This window comes from Pyrgilauda ruficollis, unplaced genomic scaffold (genome assembly GCF_017590135.1).
Source record: "Pyrgilauda ruficollis isolate IOZ18807 unplaced genomic scaffold, ASM1759013v1 scaffold20, whole genome shotgun sequence".
Classification (NCBI taxonomy): Eukaryota; Metazoa; Chordata; class Aves; order Passeriformes; family Passeridae; genus Pyrgilauda; species Pyrgilauda ruficollis.
Window position 1 is genome coordinate 2,824,629 of NW_024519207.1, and position 5,822 is coordinate 2,830,450.

General features: G+C 49.6%; 1 long non-coding RNA gene across 2 annotated transcripts; it reads right to left on the bottom strand.

Moving 5' to 3' along the window:
• Window positions 1-4,312: 4,312 nt before the first annotated feature.
• LOC121353228 lies at window positions 4,313-5,799 on the bottom strand. 2 transcript variants are annotated; one of them, XR_005955066.1, is made up of 3 exons: window positions 4,947-5,799; window positions 4,774-4,872; window positions 4,313-4,675 (listed from the first exon to the last, which is right to left on the bottom strand). It is a non-coding gene; the product is annotated as an uncharacterized LOC121353228 (long non-coding RNA). The 2 variants fall into 2 exon arrangements; XR_005955065.1 differs by having other exon boundaries at window positions 4,774-5,799.
• Window positions 5,800-5,822: the final 23 nt, after the last annotated feature.

Sequence of the window (5,822 nt, forward strand, 5' to 3'; positions counted from 1 at the left end):
ACACACCGGAAAGTTTCCATACGAGCAATTTGAACATTTTACAGTAGCCGCTCTTTCCCCCGGAAGCCAAAACCAGCCAGGGAAGCAGATCTGCAGCAGGCTGGCAGTTGCTCTTTGCCTCGCTTCACCTGACCAAGAGGTGACGGTAAGGACGGCTGCATTGCCAGGAGCCCCCTGGCTCTACCACCGCCTCACTGGGAACTGCCCCGGCACCAGAATCGTGTCCCTCAGCAGCTCGGCATCTTCCCCGAAAGAGTAAATAACTCAGAAGCAGCAGCTAACGCAACTCCAAAAGGTCACATTTGGCGGGGGTGGGACGGGGGGGGGACCCTAAACAGTTGTTGCTACTTTTTTGATTTTTTTTTTAATAGCGGCGGGTGGGACGGGGGGGGACCCTAAACAGTTGTTGCTACTTTTTTGAATTTTTTTTTTTTTTTAATAGCGGTATTCCAGCTTTTCCCGACTCTGAACTTCTGTGCTTGATTGCACCTTATGATTTTCTGCTAAAAAGACGTGTTCCCTTGCTTTATTTCTACTTGTTAAATAACTTCTGTTGTGCCAGGAGAAATAAAAGTACCACCAGACACCCAAGGTGCCGAGTGTTTGCATTTGGTATTTCTACGACGAGATTTTAAATCACGTAATCTTGAATTTACACCCAAGTCTGTGCAAAGTTTGACAAGAGACGAACCCCCGCCCCAATGCTACTGGGGCAGGAGAGGGACGGGGGGCACAAAAAAATATGAACTTGGGGACATCTGTGAAAAAAGGTGTTCGAAAAAGGGACGCTGAGAAAGCTGACGTCGAGGGGACGAGCAGGAGGTTGAGCCTGGCACGAAAGCGAGCCGTTACACAGATATTTTGTTATCATCAGAGAAATCTTTGGACTAGGGAACGAAAAGGAGTGAGAAACTTAAGGCTTGCGAAAGGGAGAAGCGATCCCCCATGCCCAAGGTCCCGGTGCCCGGCAGTCCCTCTCCGGTCAGACACGGCTAGGCTGCCGTGGGGGACATTTATGAAATTACACCCCCTGCTCCTGGCCACAGTTCTGAAATCACGGAAGTTTTTAATAAATAAATAAATAAAAAGTAAAGTAAAAGAAAAGGAAAAGATAAGTGCTCGCTGGGACACTGGTCGTCCAGGCTGCTGCATTTCTTTTGCTAAGCGCTGTCATTTTTGCGGTATATATCATCCCAATCGTGACGAGAACGTGTTAAAGACCCCACTAATTTACAAAGAACAAAGACATTTTCCAGCTACATTAGGAAAGAAAAAGAAGAAAGGAGGGTAGGAAAAAAAAAAAAAAAACCAAAAAAAAAAAAAAAAAAAAAAAAAAAACTAACAACCCACAGCAAACCTCGACTCAATTGAAAACAACGATTTTGTTCTTGGACGGCTACCAGGTTTTTGCTCTTACCGTCCCGGGACTTTGATTTAACCTCAGTAACATCCTGAAAGGCTACAGTCACTTTGCATACATTGCATCGTACCTTTTCGGTCCTGCAATAGAGAGCAGTACCGAGCTGACGGCGGGCTCTCCAGAAAGGTACTTTTTTCGGTAAAAGAAACGTGATGAGCGGCACGGGATTAAATTAAACCTCGCAGAGATCCAGTTTGTATGAACAAAAATCGCCTAGTCTTTAACAACCTAGTCACACACGCTGGACATCGACAACGGTGTCTGAAAAATTATTACGAAATTACGCGGGTCTAGACACACCCCCCAAAAAACTATTAGAAAAAAAAAAAAAAAGTAAAAGTGCCCCAAAAATCTCGGTAGAAGTGACCGGTGTTAACTGCGGCTTACTGATCCTTCAGCTTCGCTTCGACACGCAGATCACGTCCATTCTCTCCACAGGTTTCCCAAAATCTCGCCTTTCCAGCCCATTCTGGGGGCTTAACCGTACGGAGAGCGATTTGGGGGAGCGGAGGGGGCTCCACAGCCCGCCTTCCTCCCGCTGCGGGGCTGCCCGAGCCCTCCCGAGGCGTTTGAGCGAGGGGCAAGGGGAGGTCACGGGGTCCTGGGGCTGCCTCGCAGAGCCCGGGGAGTGCAGCCCGGGAGAAACCTCGGTGCTCCCGCAGAATTCCCAAGAAAACCGCCGAGGAGGAAAGCGGGATGCCGGAGTCGCTCCTGCTTCGCTGAAAGTGCAGACGCACCATGTCAGCTCCGGTACAGCTGAAGCCCCCCCTTCTCGCTCCCTCTTCCCTCACTTCTCTCTCCTCCCCAGCTGCATCTGGGGCTTTTATTGTTGGGCTTGGATTTTTGATTTTTCGGTTTGGGTTTTTCTTTCATTTTTTCCTCCCTTAAGTGCAAATATCTTCTCTCCTTTGCCTTTGACATTTGGGGCTTATGAGCAAGAAGAGCTCTCTCTTTCCATGACAGTACGGGGGAATTTTAGGGGTTCTTTGAAAAAATAAAGATCAGGGAGGCGAAGGCGTTGACTTTATTTAGTGGTGGTTGGCAGCGCCCGCCGAGCGCAGAGCCGGAGGAGGCTGAGCGACAGTGGCTCATCCCCACGGTGAGGCAGCAGGGAAGTATCCCCGTGTCCAGCTGCAAACTGGGAATCTGCTGGGAAACGGGTCTTGGGGGGGTGTCGCCACCAAACCGAGAAACAACTTTTTCCCGACACCCAAAACCGCAGGAGGCATTTTCCTGCCCCCATCCCTGCTTAGGGGCACGGGGAGCTGCTTTCAGCCTCTGTCTCCGAATTTCGCTGGTTTCTTAAGAGGAGACTCTGAATTATCACTGTTGGAAGAAACTCACAGCCGCTACAAGTTGTTACTAAAGAGCATCGAATCAAGCCTCTATTACTGCAGTCAAGTTTTCTTTTTAAAAATAAATAAAGAAAAGGAAATTAGATTTTTTTGTCCTATTATTAAATGCAGTAAGTTGCCGTACTTGACCAATAAAACCCCCAAGGTTTATAAAAATATATCAGTAGTAATGACAATAATACCAAAAGCGGCGCTCGAAGCGGTGAGCAAACCCGGTAAACGCCTGACCGGAAAACCAAGGCGTTTGGAGCTAAGTTTTGTCTTTTCAGTTCTCCTGCTGGTGGCAACGACGTGTCGATAAACAAAAAGTGAGAATTGAGGGGGAACGGCGGGGGGCAAGGGAGAGGCGGCAAGCGCGGCTTTCCAAAGGCGGAGTTTTCTGAGGTAATTTCATCTCGAGTCTTTCGTCATTTTGAATATCAAAGAAAGCTGACTGAATGATTTTCCCCGTCCCTCGCCTGGCCGGGGTGATGCGGTATCTTCGCGCACAGATTACTTTAATCACGATGTTAAAACATTCAGGGTTCTTCCCCTGACGCTGACCGTGCGTTAAACAAACGCTCGGCGCAACTGTCCGAGCTCGCTGCGAACTGCATTCAGCTATGAATCTTGACAGTGTGGACATTTGGAGTTTAATCGTTGTTACTTTTACTTTACTTTACAGAAGAAATATGGAAAGTTGTTTGGTAAGTTTTTGATTGGAACTTCAGAGTTTCCTTCTCTATCGTAAGAGCAAAGCAGTGTGCAATATGTAGGAACTTTTCCCTATAAGGCATCTATTTCCCGGTGGAGAAAACAATGACTATCCCTTCGGGACATAAAGTACAGCTCTTTAAAACTTGGGAAAAAGACCTTGTCTTCCGCTTAAGCTCTTTCCCCCTTAAAAACCCGCCGGTAAACCAGCGCTGAGGCAGGCAAGCTGCTCTGTCCGCAGACCTGGGAGGAGGGGAAAAGAAAAAAGCAGAGGCATTCCTTAGAGCAGAAGTGAAACCGTCTCGATCCAGGCGAGTTTGTTTGTAAACCCGGGAAGCAGCGAGCCCGGGCGGCGGCGGGGGGGCGGCTCCGCCCAAGGGGTGCGGGGTGCGCGGCGGCGGGGCGGCGGGACCCGCCGGGGCTGGGGCTGCAGCTGCTGACTCAGAACAGCAATGTAGGTCATAACGAGTTTCCTTAAGTTACCTAAGTTCCAACAATTCAGCTTTTCTTTAGAGACTTCCAAAGTGCTGTTGCAACATTTCTGAACGCCGTGGCTTCTGCTGAAGCTCAGCCGCCGGCTCCGAGCCACCGGGCTGCGGAGGGGCAGCGCCCGGGGCGGGCATACCCACTTCGGTACTTATGCCTTTTACATCTCGCCTTTATCATCCCATTTCCACCGCAACGCTGTTTTTCTTTCTTTACTCTTTTCTCTCAGAATGTTTAAAAAAAAAAAAAAAAAAAAAAAAGTGCCAACGCGTCGCACTCCTTTTTCAGAACAGAAGCGAGAGAATTGCCTACCTACTCTCTGCTTACTTCAGCTCTTTCCAATAAGGTTTATTCACGGTTCACAGTTTGGATCTATCCTTTATTTCCACTATTTACTACTTTCCACCACCAGTCAGTTTTTACACCATCAGTTAAAAGGGTGTTAAAAGAGCTCACTCGTGCCACGGGTTTTGTACGCAAAAAAACAATCCAACACTCAACACCATCCGTCTTCGAACTACGTAATTTTCGTTAATTTTTTTTTCTTTCCCCATTCCTTTTTCTTTTTTTTTTTTTTTTTTTTTTTCTTTTCTTTTCTGTAACCACAGCAGAAGGAGCAAAGAGTAGCCGCAGTCCCCACGGAGAGCCCACGGAAGATGAGCAAGCACCGTGTTCTGTCGCAAGAGCAGCGATGTGGGACGGAGATCTGGCGGCGAAGTAGCTGAGGGGAGGAAAGCCCGGCATTCAGGGGACGCTTCAAGAAAGGCACCACACTAACGGAATTTATTTTATTCGCTCTGAGCTTTCCTCAGGCATTACCTGCGCTCCCCGCTCCGCAGGGAGCTCCACCACAAGCTCCACCGTGCGTAGGTTGGGCAGAGCAGGAGGGGGAGAATTCCGAGGGAATAGCACTCTCCCCTAGAAAATCATCATCGTGAAGGCATCTGTTGTCCGAAGCCTAAGAAGAGAACTCATCCCCCCATAGAACTCACGAAAACAAGGAGCGGGAGAAAACCCCCTAAACGTCGCCCGGTTCGACGGTTGTGTTTCTGCTTGGCAAGAATCGCCCGCGGGTCCATCATGAGTATTTTTAGGGCGATCACACAGCCGATGTCACGGTCACGCACGTCTTCAGCCTTCCTCCTTCCCTCCAGCCCCCCTCTAACCCCGCAGTGACAACCCACCGGCCTGTGTGACAGCAAGGAAGGATTTTCCCGTCTAAGTATAGAAAGATTTGCTCAACAGAGCAGGAGCCCCGTGGATGTTTTCCCGAGCATGTTATAAGTAATAGCACCAGCAGCTCCACGGAGCCCCATGGCTGGAGCCGGGAGCGCTCGGCAGGCTCGGACAAGCCCGGTCTCCGCCCGGGGCACAGCGGCTTTGCCTCCCGGGGCGGGAGGGACGAGCCCTCGCTCTCAAGAAAAAAAAAAAAAAAAAAAAAAACCAAACAAAAAAAACCCCACCAAGCCAACAAACAAACAAACACAGCAGCAATAACAACAACAACAACAACAAAAAACACCCCAAAAGCAAGTTGAAAGGAAACAAAAAAAACCAACAACAAAAAGAAGCACACTTGTTTTGGTTTTTCTCCAGGCTTGCTACCCTGCGCAGTCCCCACCGGCAGAAAGTTCTCCCCCGTCCCGCGGCTCCCGAGGGCGGTGGCCGGGGTGACCGTGGGCGTTCAGGACCCGGAGGGAAACGAAGCGTGGGCAAAGCTCGGCACCCCTTTGGGAACACGTCCCCCCAGCCTTGGCGGCGGTGGAAGGCCCTCCTCTGGTGTTTGCAGTTTTCTTTGTTTACATTCAGTTTAGAAACATTGGCCTTCGGCCAGAAAAGCGACGGTTCCCCTTCTCTCTCCCCCCCCC